A 14,485-nucleotide genomic window follows, 5' to 3' on the forward strand; every position below is an offset into this window, starting at 1 on the left:
CTTCTTGCATTGAAGTACACCCACTTTAGCCCTTCTACCTTCCTACCTTTACACCCTTTATTCTGCTTCTCTTTCCTCAAAGAAGTGGCAGACAGAATACAATCTTGGGAAGCGTATGGACATGCACTTTTGTAGAAGTATGGACTGTTTTCTAAATGGTGAAGGAGGTGCAAAGGGACTTGGGAGTCCTTGTGCAGGATTCTCAAAAGCAGGGGATCCCCACCCCTACGATTAACCGAGGTGTCTGTGGACCCCAGGTTGGGACACCCTGCCCTAAATGTTAGCTTGGAATTTGAATCAGTGGTAAGGAAGGCAAATATAGCATTAGCATTCGTTTTCAGAGGACAAGAATACAGCAATGGTGAGCCTTTAAAAGGCATTGGTCAGACTGCACAGAGTACCATGGGCAGTTTTGGGCCCCTCATCTAAGAAAAATTGTGCGGGCATCTGAGAGGGCCCAGAGGAGGTTCTGTGAATGAAAGGGTTAACGTATCAGGAGTGTTTGATGGCTCTGGGCCTGTACTCGCTGGAGTTTAGAAGAATGAGGGGAGATCCCATTGAAACCTATCGAATATTGAACGGCTTAGATAGAGTGGATGTGGAGAGGATGTTACCAATGGTGCAGACGTCTGGGACCAGAGGGCACAACCTCAGGTTGTTGATTAGTATGGGCATCAGAAGTTGTGGGAGAAGGTAGAAGAACGGAGTTGAGAAGGATAGTAAATCCACCATGATGGAATGACAGAGTAGACTTGATCGTCTGAATGTCCTAATTCTGCTCCTGTGTCACAACATCTTTGAGGTAACTCTTAACCCCTTACATATCTTGAACCAATCAACCTCTGTCTCAAATACACTCAGTGACCCGTGTTCGGTACACCTGTACATCTGCTCAATAATGTAAATATCTAATCAGCCAATCATGTGGCAGCAACTCAATGCAGCAAAGCATGCAGGCACGGTCAAGAGGTTCAGTTGCTGTTCAGACCAATCATTAGAAAGGGGAGGAAATGTGATCAAAGTGACTTTGACTGTGGAGTGATTGTTGGTGCCAGATGGGGTGGTTTGAGTATCTCAGAATATGTTGATCTCCTGGGATTTGCAAGCACAACAGTCTCTTATGGAGGATGATGCAGAAAAATTACCAACAAAATGCTTCCATTGAGCGGCAGTTGTTTGGGTGAAAATGCCTTGTTAATGAGGGAGACCGGAGGAGAATACCAGACTGGTTTACGCTGACAGAAAGGTGACAATAAAGAACATAAACATAATCAACATGAGAAATAGGAGCAGGAGTTGGCCATCTGGCCCGTCGAGCCTGCTCCGTCATTCAATCAGATCATGGTGATCTGATCATGGACTCATCTCCTCCTACCTGCCTTCCCCCATAATCCTTAATTCCCACGCTATGCAAAAATCCATCCAACCTTATCTTAAATATATTTACTGAGGTAGCCTCCACTGCTCCATTGTGCAGAGAATTCCACAGATTCACCACTCTTTGAGAAAAGCAGTTCCTCCTCGTCTCCGTCCAAAATATACTCCCTGAATCTTGAGGCTATGTCCACTAGTTCTAATCTCAGCTACCAGTGGAAACAACTTTCTTGCCTCTGTCTTATCTATCCCTTTCATAATTTTACATGCTTCTATAAGATCTCCTCTCATTCTTCTGAATTCAAGAGAGTACATTCCCAGGCAACTCAATCGCTCCTCGTAGTCTAACCCGCTCATGTCTGGAATCATCCTGGTGAACCTCCTCTGCACCACTTCCAAAGCCAGCATATCCTTCCTCAGTGTCCTTCCCCCAGTCTAACACTAGAGGGCACACTTTCCACATAAATTGGTATATTGAAGGATAACGATATTGGAAATTGTAGAGAGCAGTGGCTGCCCAGAGTGTGCTGTCAAGGGAGTTGGTGGAGGCAGATACAATACAGGCAGTTCAGGTGCTCTTAGACAGACACACATCAATTTGTAGAGAATATATTGAACCTAGAAAAACGACAGCACAATACATGCTTTAGGCCCACAATGCTGTAACAAACATGCACTTACCTTAGAAATTAACTAGGGTTACCATAGCTCTCTATTTTCCGAAGCTCCATGTATCTATCCAGGAGTCTCTTAAAAGACCCTATCGTATTCGCCTCCACCACCATTGCCAGCAGCCCATTCCACACACTCACCACTGTCTGCATAAAAATCTTACCCCCTGACATCTCCACTGTACCTACTTCCAAACACCCTAAAACTGTGGCTTCTCGTGATAGTCATTTCAGCCCTGGGAAAAAGCCTCTGACGATCCACACGATCAATGCCTCTCATCATCTTATACACCTCCAGCAGGCCACCTGTCATCCTCCATCGCTCCAAGGAGAAAAGGCCAGGTTTACTAAAGCTATTCTCATAAGGCATGCTCCCCAATCCAGGCAACATCCTTGTAAATCTCCTCTGCACACTTTCTATAGTTTACACATATTTCCTGTAGTGAAGTGATCGGAACTGGACACAGTACATCAAGTGTGGCCTAACCAGAGTTTTATAGAGCTACATCATTACATCGCGACTCTTAAATTCTATCCTTCGACTTCTGAAAGCTAACACCCCATAAGCTTTCTTAACTACCCTATCTACCTCTGAGGCAACTTTCAGGGATCTGTGGACATGTACCCCCCGATCCCTCTGCTCCTCCACACTACCAAGTATCCTGCCATTTACTTTGTACTCTGCCTTGGAGTTTGTCCTTCCAAAGTGTACCACCTCACACTTCTCCGGGTTGAACTCCATCTGCCACTTCTGAGCCCACTTCTGCATCCTATCAATGTCTCTCTGCAATCTTCGTCAATCCTCTACACTATCTACAACACCAACAAACTTTGTGTCGTCTGCAAACTTGCCAACCCACCCTTCTACCCCCACATCCAGATCGTTAATAAAAATCATGAAAAATAGAGGTCCCAGAACAGAGCCTTCTGGGACACCACTGGTCACAACCCTCCAATCTGAAAATACTCCTTCCACCACAACCCTCTGCCTTCTGCAGGCAAGCCAATTCTGAATCCACCTGTCCAAACTTCCCTGGATCCCATGCCTTCTGACTTTCTGAATAAGCCTACCATGTGGAACCTTGTCAAAAGCCTTACTAAAATCCATGTAGATCACATCTACTGCACTACCCTCATCTATATGCCTGGTCACCTCCTCAAAGAAATCTATCAGGCTTGTTAGACATGATCTGCCCTTCACAAAGCCATGCTGGCTGTCCCTGATCAGACCATGATTCTCTAAATGCCCATAGATCCTACCTCTAAGAATCTTTTCCAACAGCTTTTCCACCACAGACGTAAGGCTCACTGGTCTATAATTACCCGGACTATCCCTACTACCTTTCTTGAACAAGGGGACAACATTCGCCTCTCTCCAATCTTCCGGTACCATTCCCATGGACAACGAGGACAAAAAGATCCTAGCCAGAGGCTCAGCAATCTCTTCCCTCGCCTCGTGGAGCAGCCTGGGGAATATTCCGTCAGGCCCCGGGGACCTATCCTTCCTAATGTATTTTAACAACTCCAACACCTCCTCTCCCTTAATATCAACATGCTCCGGAACATCAACCTCAATCATATTGTCCTCACCGTCATCAAGTTCCCTCTCAGTGGTGAATACCGAAGAGAAGTATTCATTGAGGACCTCGCTCACTTCCGCAGCCTCCAGGCACATCTTCCCACTTTTATCTGTAATTGGTCCTACCTTCACTCCTGTCCCCCTTTTGTTCTTCACATAATTGAAGAATGCCTTGGGGTTTTCCTTTACCCTACTCGCCACGGCCTTCTCATACCCCCTTCTTGCTCTTCTCAGCCCCTTCTTAAGCTTTCTTGCTACCCTGTATTCCTCAATAGACTCATCTGATCCTTGCTTCCTAAACCTCATGTATGCTGCCTTCTTCCACCTGACTAGAGTTTCCACCTCCCTTGTCACCCATGGTTCCTTCATCCTACCATTCTCTATCTTCCTCACTGGGACAAATTTATCCCTAACATCCTGCAAGAGATCCTTAAACATCGACTACATGTCCATAGTACATTTCCCTGCAAAAACATCATCCCAATTCACACCTGCAAGTTCTAGCCTTATAGCCTCATAATTTTCCCTTCCCCATTTAAACATTTTCCTGTCCTCTCTGATTCTATCCTTTTCCATGATAATGCTAAAGACCAGGGAACAGTGATCACTGTCCCCCAGATGCTCACCCACTGAGAGATCTGTGACCTGACCTGGTCCGTTACCTAATACTATATATAGTATGGCATTCCTCCTAGTCGGCCTGTCAACATACTGTGTTTGTCCCTTGCAATCCTTTTGCTCTTAACGTATCTGTAAAATCCCATAGGATTCTCCTTCACCTTGTCTGCTAGAGCAACCTCACGCCTTCTTTTAGCCCTCCTGATGTTCTCCTGCATTTCTTCCTGCATTTCATTTCAGAGCTACCTCATTCGTTCCTACCTGTAATCAACCTCCTATCTTTCTTACTCAGGGCCTCAATATCTCTTGTAAAAATGAAGGTTCCCTAAAGCTGCTGTCTTTATCTTGTGTTCAGACAGGCACATCTAAACTCTGTTCTATCTCTCGGACTCTAACATCCAATCTCCATCCTATCCAGCCTTTCTACAGTATAAGAGTCCCAGCCAATCTTTGGAAAGTTAATAATCACCTGCTATCACAACCTTATTTTTCTTGCAGTTGTCTCTCTACAAATTTGCTCCATGATCCCATTAACCTAGACATCCCTTTCTTGTTCCGCAGTTCCATACACACAGCATCAGTAGACAAGTCCCCCAGTCTGTCCTGTCTGAGCACTGCTATGACATTTTCCCTCGCTAATAATGCTACCCCCCCACTTTAGTCCCTCTGTAAACAACAAAACACTGGAGCATTGAGCTGCCAGTCCTGCCCCCCTTATACCAACGGCTAATGGCTACAATGACATAATTCCACGTGTTGATCCATGCTCTCTGTTCATCCGCCTTTCCTATGATATGATATTCCTTACAGTGAAATAGATGAAACTCAGTATTACTCCCAAGATGCTCAGTCTTTCAATTCCTGTCTTTGTATTTCGGCTTAACATCTCTCCCCACAACCACTCCAATATCTGTTCTAGTGTTCTGGTTACCAGCCTCCATTATTCAATGTATACCGGGGGGAGAAACATTTGGTACAATTTGAATATTATCAGCCAGCTTACCTTCATATTTCATCTTCCCCACACTCTTGCTACCCTTCCCACTTTAGTCCCTCTGCAATCATCCAGAATCAGTTTTGGATCTCTGGTGCCACCAGACCAGAGGGTGGTGAGGTGGTGAATTGAATTGAATTGACTTTATTTCTTACACCCTTCACATACGTGAGGAGTAAAAATCTTTACATTACATCTCCGTCTAAATGTGCATTTATAGTCATTTGTAATAAATAGTCTGTATAACAGGACAGAAATACAATGGTGTCAGTGTGAATTAATCAGTCTGATGGCCTGGTGGAAGAAGCTGTCCCGGAGCCTGTTGGTCCTGGCTTTTATGCTGCGGTACCACTTCCCAGATGGTAGCAGCTGGAACAGTTTGTAGTTGTGGTGACTTGGGTCTGCAATGATCCTTTGGGCCCTTATTACACACCTGTCACTGAAACAGTGGGAAGTTCACATTTACAGATGTACTGGGCTGCCTGCACCACTCTCTGCAGAGTCCTGCGATTGAGGGAGGTACAGTTCCCATACCAGGCAGTGATGCAGCCAGTCAGGATGCTCTCAATTGTGTCCCTGTTGCATGTTCTTAGGATTTGGGGGCCCATACCGAAATTCTTCAACCGTCTGAGGTGAAAGAGGCGCAGTTGTGCATTTTTCACCACACGGCCGATATGTACAGACCACGTGAGATCATCGTTGATGTGTATGGCAAGGAACTTAAACACCAAGTTTAAATATTGCAAGTATCACATGTGGAGTATTCTGTAGGCAAGGCAACAGCAGCCCTTCCAGGGCCAATGCTCTTTCCACTACCCCTCGTTCTCAGGGAAGATGCCCGACAGACGGGGGTAGATCCAGTAACCACATAGCCAATGAGTACTCTTCAGCAGACGGGCAGGACTGAAGTTTGTTAGTTCCATATATACACCTTTACTGCTCCCAGATAGCGACCTTCAAGTTGCAGTGATATGTAACCTGGTCAATACCCTCAGTTCCAGAAAAGGAACATTTGAATCTCCTCTCAATCACTGACGAACCATCAGTGTATTTATTTTTCTCGATATTTATCATGTGTAACCCTCAGGTTGGGCTGGCAGTGTTAGTCTAGGGAAGACAGTCTCCTGCTCCACCAGATGTGTGAAACCTGAGGTGTAAAACCTCTTGTTTGTGTGGATCTGTGTGATCTGTTCCCCTGTTACAAATCAGTACCACAAAATAACAGAGAGTACACCATGTGCAGTTAATCGATTTTGCTTTTTAATTCTTCATTTGACTAAAGGGTTAGTAAAGTAAAACAAAAAGAAAAGGGCCCATTTTAATGAAACAGTCTAATGTGCATGTTGGAGCTCACAGTTTCCTCCCGCTGCTCCTCCATCGATTTCCCCGGGCTCCATTGACTCCTGGCTCCACTCCAAGTCCACTCCGTCCTACTGTCTACGACCTTTCCTTTCTGGCGTCTTCTCTCTTCATCTCTCGTCAAACAAAAGACCCAGACACCTCATTCTCAGGCACAGAACAAGAAAAAACTCTCCCTTCATTGGACGGTACACATTCCAATCTCTATCTCCGTTATATCCTGTTATCTCTATCTCCTAAACAGAGATACCGTTTTGGATACTGTTGGGGCAGATGTCTCATCAGGGGAAGGCAGCAGCAGCCGAGTTCATTGCACCATGGGTGGCTTTGCGGCACAGGAGGGAAGGAAAAGGAGTGGGAGAGCTATAGTGATAGGGGATTCGATTGTATTGGGAATAGATAGGCGTTTCTGCGGCCGCAAACGAGACTCCAGGATGGTATGTTGCCTCCCTGGTGCAAGGGTCAAGGATGTCTCTGAGCGGCTGCAGGACATTCTGGAATGGGAGGGTGAACAGCCAGTGGTCGTGGTACACATAGGTACCAACGATATAGGAAAAAAATGGGATGAGGTCCTACAAGGTGAATTTAGGGAGTTAGGAGATAGACTAAAAAGTAGGACCACAAAGGTAATAATCCCTGGATTACTACCAGTGCCACGTGCTAGTCAGAGTAGAAATAGGAGGATATTTCAGATGAACATGTGGCTTGAAAAATGGTGCAAAGGGGAGGGATTCAAATTTCTGGGGATTGGAACCAGTTCTGGGGGAGGTGGGACCGGTATAAACAGGACGGTCTGCACCTGGGCTGGACTGGAACCAATGTCCCAGTAGGAGCGTTTGCTACTGCTGTTCAGGAGGATTTAAACTAATGTGGTGGGGGGATGGGAACAAGTGCAGAGAGATAGAGGGGTGTAAAATGAGGGTAGAAGCAAAAAGTAGTAAGGTGAAAAGTAAAAGTGGCAGGCAGGCAAATTAGGGCAAAAAGCAAAAAGGGCCACTTTTCAACATAATTGTGTAAGGGCTAAGAGTGTTGTAAAAACGAGCCTGAAGGCTTTGTGTGTCAATGCGAGGAGCATTCGTAACAAGGTGGATGAATTGAATGTGCAGATAGTTATTAATGAATATGATATAGTTGGGATCACAGAGACGTGGCTCCAGGGTAACCAAGGATGGGAGCTCAACATCCAGGGATATTCAATATTCAGGAGGGATAGACAGGAAAGAAAAGGAGGTGGGGTAGCATTGGTGGTTAGAGAGGAGATTAACACAATAGAAAGGAAGGACCTTAGCCTGGAGGATGTGGAATCGATATGGGTAGAGCTGCATAACACTAAGGGGCAGTAAACGCTGGTGGGAGTTGTGTACAGGCCACCTTACAGTAGTAGTGAGGTTGGGGATGGCATTAAACAGGAAATTAGAAATGCGTGCAATAAAGGAACAGTAGTTATATTGGGTGAATTCAATCTACACATACATTAGGTGAACCAAATTGGTAAGGGTGCTGAGGAAGAGGATTTCTTGGAATGTATGCGGGATGGTTTTCTGAACCAACGTGTCGAGGAATCAACTAGAGAGCAGGCCATTCTAGATTGGGTATTGAGCAATGAGGAAGGGTTAGTTAGCAATCTTGTCGTGCGAGGCCCCTTGGGTAAGAGTGACCAGAATATGGTGGAATTCTTCATTAAGATGGAGAGTGACATAGTTAATTCAGAAACAAAGGTTCTGAACTTAAAGAAGGGAAACTTTGAAGGTATGAGACGTGAATTAGCTGAGATAGACTGGCAAATGATACTTAAAGGGTTGACGGTGGATATGCAATGGCAAGCATTTAAAGATCGCATGGATGAACTACAACAATTGTTCATCCCAGTTTGGCAAAAGAATAAACCAGGGAAGGTAGTGCACCCGTGGCTGACAAGGGAAATTAGGGATAGTATCAAGTCCAAAGAAGAAACATATAAATTAGCAAAAAAAAGGGCACACCTGAGGACTGGGAGAAATTCAGAGACCAGCAGAGGAGGACAAAGGGCTTAATTAGGAAAGGGAAAAAAGATTATGAGAGAAAGCTGACAGGGAACATAAAAACTAACTGTAAAAGCTTTTATAGATATGTGAAAAGAAAACGATTGGTCAAGACAAATGTAGGTCCCTTACAGTCAGAAACAGGTGAATTGATCATAGGGAACAAAGATATGGCAGACCAATTGAATAACTACTTTTGTTCTGTCTTCACCAAGGTGGAATAAACAATCTTACGGAAATAGTAGGGGACTGAGGGTCTAGTGAGATGGAGGAACTGAGGGAAATACATGTTAGTAGGGAAGTGGTGTTAGGTAAATTGAAGGGATTAAAGGCAGATAAATCCCCAGGGCCAGATGGTCTGCATCCCAGAGTGCTTAAGGAAGTAGCCCAAGAAATAGTGGATGCATTAGTGATAATTTTTCAAAACTCCTTAGATTCTGGATTAGTTCCTGAGGGTTGGAGGGTGGCTAATGTAACCCCACTTTTTAAAAAAGGAGGGAGAGGAAAACCAGAGAATTGTAGACCGGTGAGTCTGACATTGGTGGTGGGGAAAATGCTAGAGTCGGTTATCAAAGATGTGATAACAGCACATTTGGAAAGAGGTGAAATCATTGGACAAAGTCAGCACGGATTTGTGAAAGGAAAATCATCTCTGACGAATCTTATAGAATTTTTTGAAGATGTAACTAGTAGAGTGGATAGGGGAGAGCCAGTGGATGTGGTATATTTAGATTTTCAAAAGGCTTTTGACAAGGTCCCACTCAGGAGATTAGTATGCAAACTTAAAGCACACGGTATTGGGGGTATGGTATTGATGTGGATAGAGAATTGGTTGGCTGACAGGAAGCAAAGAGTGGGAGTAAACCGGACCTTTTCAGAAAGGCAGGCAGTGACTAGTGGGGTACCGCAAGGCTCAGTGCTGGGACCTCAGTTGTTTACAATATATATTAATGATTTAGACGAGGGAATTAAATGCAGCATCTCCAAGTTTGCGGATGACACGAAGCTGTGTGGCAGTGTTAGCTGTGAGGAGGATGGTAAGAGGATGCAGGGTGACTTGGATAAGTTGAGTGAGTGGGCAAATTCATGGCAGATGCAATTTAATGTGTATAAATGTGAGGTTATCCACTTTGGTTGCAAGAACAGGAAAACAGATTATTATCTGAATGGTGGCTGATTAGGAAAAGGGAAGGTGCAACGAGACCTGGGTGTCATTGTACACGAGTCATTGAAGGTGGGCATGCAGGTACAGCAGGCGGTGAAAAAGGCAAATGGTATGTTGGCATTCATAGCAAAAGGATTTGAGTACAGGAGCAGGGAGGTTCTACTGCAGTTGTACAAGGCCTTGGTGAAACTGCACCTAGAATATTGTGTGCAGTTTTGGTCCCCTAATCCGAGGAAAGACATTCTTGCCATAGAGGGAGTACAAAGAAGGTTCACCAGCTTGATTTCTGGGATGTCAGGACTTTCATATGAAGAAAGACTGGATCGACTAGGCTTATACTCACTAGAATTTAGAAGATTGAGGGGGGATCTTATTGAAACGTATAAAATTCTAAAGGGATCAGACAGGCTAGATGTAGGAAGATTGTTTCTGATGTTGGCGAAGTCCAGAATGAGGGGTCACAGTTTAAGGATAAAGGGGAAGCTTTTTAGGACCGAGATGAGGAAAAACTTCTTCACACAGAGAGTGGTGAATCTGTTTAATTCTCTGCCACAGGAAACAGTTGAGGCTGGTTCATTGGCAATATTTAAGAGGAAGTTAGATATGGCCCTTGTGGCTAAAGGGATCAGGGGGTATGGAGAGAAAGCAGGTACAGGGTTCTGAGTTGGATGATCAGCCATGATCATACTGAATGGTAGTGCAGGCTCGAAGGGCCGAATGGCCTACTCCTGCACCTATTTTCTATGTTTCTATACTTTGCCTTCTTTACTGCCCTATCAATCCGTGTGGAAAGTGGAGAGAGCAAAAGACTTGAACTAGGAGATTCCTCTTCCCATCTCTGAGGGTCTCACCATTAAAGGTGCACCGTCAATTTACATTTGATCTCCCAAAGAGCACTACCTCACTGTTGACCAAATTAAACTCCAAACGCCATTTCTCTGCCCATATCAGTAACTGACATCCGGCTGTGTCCTTTGGCAGACTTCGACACGATCCACAACACCAGTGATCTTCATGTTGTCTACATACTTACCAAGCCACCCATCCATATTCTCATCCGAGTCACTTCTATATGTCACAAACAGTGTAGGTCCCAGACGGGTCCCTGCAGATTACCATGAGCCACGGGCCTCCCACCACTACTCTCTCTTCTGTGAGCAGCCAGCTGTGAAGCCAAATGGCCTATAGACTGGATCCCATGCATCTCAACCATCTGAATGTACGTCCCATGAAGAATCTTGCCAAATGCATTACGAAAAGCCACGTAGACAATATCCACAGCTCTACCTTCAATCACCCTTGTCACCTCAAGTTAGTAAGACACGATTTGTCTCCCACAAAGCCCTGCTAACTGCCCCAAATTAGGCCAAATGCTTGTAAATCCCAGTCATCCCCCCACCTCCGACTGAAGACTCTCTGGTTTATAGTTTCCAGGATTGTCCCAATTTCCCTTAAATAATGGAACAACAGCAACTTCTCGATAATCCTGTGGCAGGAGAGGTCATGAAGGTATTGATCAAAGCCACAGCAATCTTCTCTCTTGCCTCTCTCACTAACTTGTGGTATATCATGTCAGGCCCTGGGGACTTATCCACCTTCATGTTCTTCAAAAGACCCAACACTACCTCTTAGTGCATATATAGAGATGCCCTAGTAAATTATCTCAGTCCACACTGATCTCACCATCCTCATTGGTAATACTGATGTAAATTACTCATTTATGACCTTGCCCACATCCTCCACCTCCAAATACATGTTCCGTCCTTAATCCATGAATGGTCCTACCCTCTCCCCTTTACACTCTGCTCTTGATCGACCATATGAGTAGAGTGCCCTGGATTCTCTTTAGTCCTACTTGCCAAGGGCATTTCACAGCCACTCCTGGTTTTCCTAATTCCCTTCATGAGTTCATTTCTGGTTTCCTTAAAATTCTCAGTGTCTCTGGTTGAATCTGGCTTCCTAAACCTTACCTACACTTCCTTTTTGACTAAATTCACCACTTCTCTCAACATCCAAGATTCCCTGACCTTGCCATCCCTGTCCTCCTGACATGGAGCATACCTGTCCTGTACTCTGTGAAGTTGGTTTTTTAACACCCTCCACAGGTCAGATGTGGACTTGCCTAAAAACTACTGTTCCCAGTTAACTCTCCCTGGTTCCTGCTGAGTAGTCTTGTAATTTGCCGTGCTCTAATCTAGTACTCTCGCCCGATTTGTACTTGCCCTTATTGTTAGATATCTTAAAACTTGTGGTTAGTGTTCGCCTGACAATTCTCCCATGGGAATGTGTCAGTCTGGCCAGGCTTATTACTCAAAAGCAGGTCCACCTCACCTCACCTATGTTTTAAGAGACACTCCTGGATGCATCTACCAAATTCTGTCCTGTCTGATCTCACGCACTGCGGAGTAATCTCTTGCACAAAGGAGCAGTGTATATTGGAGTAACTGAAATCAACCACGACAAAAGCCCTGATACAATCAGAATGATTGCATCTTTATTGTTTTGAGTTTTACCCATACACACTCAATGGATCCAATCACCTTTAATCTCCTTCTATCCATTCTCAAACATGGAAACGGTGGAACATTCAGCACCCATTCCAGTTCTCCAGCCCCTGTCAAACTACTGTCCCAAGTAGCTACTGGGTGCACCAACTGCAGATATCGTCATCGGAGAGACCGTGAAACAAGACCATAAGACATGAGGACAGCACCATAGTGTGGTGGTTAGCACAACGCTTTACAGTACAGGTGATCCAGGATCAATTCCCACCGCTGTCAGGAAGGTTGTCCTTGTGACCCTGTGGGTTTCCTCCGGGTGCTCTGGTTTCCACCCAGAGTCCAAAAGGGTACCGGTTGGTAGGTTGATTGGTCATTGTAAACTGTCCCGTGATTGGGCTAGGATTCTTGCTGGGCCGAATGCCTCGAAGAGCCTATTCTGCTCTGTATCTCAGTCAGTACATAAATAGATAAAGCAGCAGATATAAATGAATAAATATATCAACACACAAACAGAGGAGCTGAATTAGGCCTCTCTGCTCTGCTATTCCAAGATGGCAGATTTAGTTTCTCTCTCTACTGCATTCGCCTGCCTGCCCCCGTAATCTTCGGTAATTTCCTAATCAAGGGTCTGTTAAATTCAGCTAAAGTTTACACAATGACTTGGCCATAAATTTCTACAGATTCACCAACTTCTGCCTAAATAAATTCCTCATCATCTCTTTTCTAAAAGGACATCCTTGTATTCTGAGGCTGTGCCCTCTGATCGAAGACTCCACTGTAGAAAACGTTCTCTGTATGTCCACTCTATCTCAACCTTTGATACTTTTCAAAACTCCTTTCTTTTAAGCTCCAGCGAGAACAGGCCCAGAATCATCAAATGCTCCTGATATATTAACACTTTTATTTCTCATTCTCATGAACTTTCTCTGGACCCTCTCTTCTGTTTATTCAGTGTTGATAACAAAACAAAATAATGGTTATCAGTTTGGTCTACTGTAAGGAAGGTAGAGGCAAAGAAAGACAATGAACAAAGAAATTATCATTTTTACAAGAAGTAGCTCAGACTGGAGAGTTTCGAGTGATACAGAATAACCTATCAACTGGTCGGGTTCAATTGTATGACACACTGCAAAGGAGCTTTTGGAAAAGTACAGAATCACCTGTACTACTGATACTGAAAACTCAATGAACAATTACTCATACAGGTGATTATATAAACATTATAAGCAAACTGGAAGAAAAAGAACAATGTTACTCTAATCCAACACTACCTTCCTGTCTGCACTGAAACAATGTCAAAGGTCAACAGCAAAATAAAACATCTTAAGGAAGGTCTTACCTGCGACTTCTCACTGCTCTCCCTCCCCACACCTGGGTCACTTACTCAGCCTCTTCACGCCAGAGCCTCTCAGCTCCCAACTCCAAAGACTCCAGCCTGCTTGACCCCAAATTCTTTCTATTAGCTGCTGTTCATTACCTGATTACCCAATCACTATCGACTATCAATTTGCAAATGTGTCTCCTTTAAGGTCCTAGTGAGGTGAAACTTACCACCAAGTGGGACTGGGAAACGTTTGAAAAAACCAACAGAGGGCAACTACAACAGCCACAAGGAAGGAAAAGTTGAAGTATGAAGGTAAGCGAGCTTAGCAAGAGTGCATGGCATTTCAGAACAAATACGAGCATGGATAGAGCTTTGGCTATTGGAAGGGGGCAAAGAGTGGGTATTTAAGAGGTCCTTTTCTGATTGGCTGCTGTTCCTCAGGGGTCAGCTTTGAGACTACTTTGTATATTGTATATCAGTGATATGGCTGACAGAATTGCTGGCTTTGTGGCCAAGTTTGTGGATGATACAAAGATATGTGGAGGGACAGGTAGAATTGTGGAAGGAGAGAGGGTGCAGAAGGACTTGGACTGATTCTGAGAATAGGCAAAGAAATGACAATTTTCCAAATGGAGAGAAAATGGGAAAAAATGAGGTGCAAAAGGACATGCTAGTCCTTGTGCAGGATTCCCAAGGTTAACTTGCAGATGGAATCGGTGGGAAGGAAGGCAAATGCAATTTTAGCATTCATTTCGAGAGGACCAGACTATTAAAGCAGGGATGTAATGCTGAGGCTTTATAAGGCTCTGGTGAGGCCTCATTCAGATTATTGTGAGCAGTTTTGTTCCCCTTATCTAAGAAAGGATGTGCTGATGTTGG

General features: G+C 44.5%; 1 long non-coding RNA gene across 2 annotated transcripts in view; it reads left to right on the forward strand.

The window, feature by feature from the left end:
- Positions 1–14,485, forward strand: part of LOC140732765 (uncharacterized) — a 113,349-nt gene that overhangs the window by 51,802 nt on the left and 47,062 nt on the right. For both annotated transcript variants that reach the window (XR_012100131.1, XR_012100130.1), the window contains exon 2: positions 13,812–13,918. This is a non-coding gene — a long non-coding RNA (uncharacterized lncRNA). The remainder of the gene's footprint in view (positions 1–13,811; positions 13,919–14,485) is intronic.

The sequence above is a fragment of the Hemitrygon akajei genome, chromosome 1, assembly GCF_048418815.1.
Source record: "Hemitrygon akajei chromosome 1, sHemAka1.3, whole genome shotgun sequence".
Lineage (NCBI taxonomy): Eukaryota > Metazoa > Chordata > Chondrichthyes > Myliobatiformes > Dasyatidae > Hemitrygon > Hemitrygon akajei.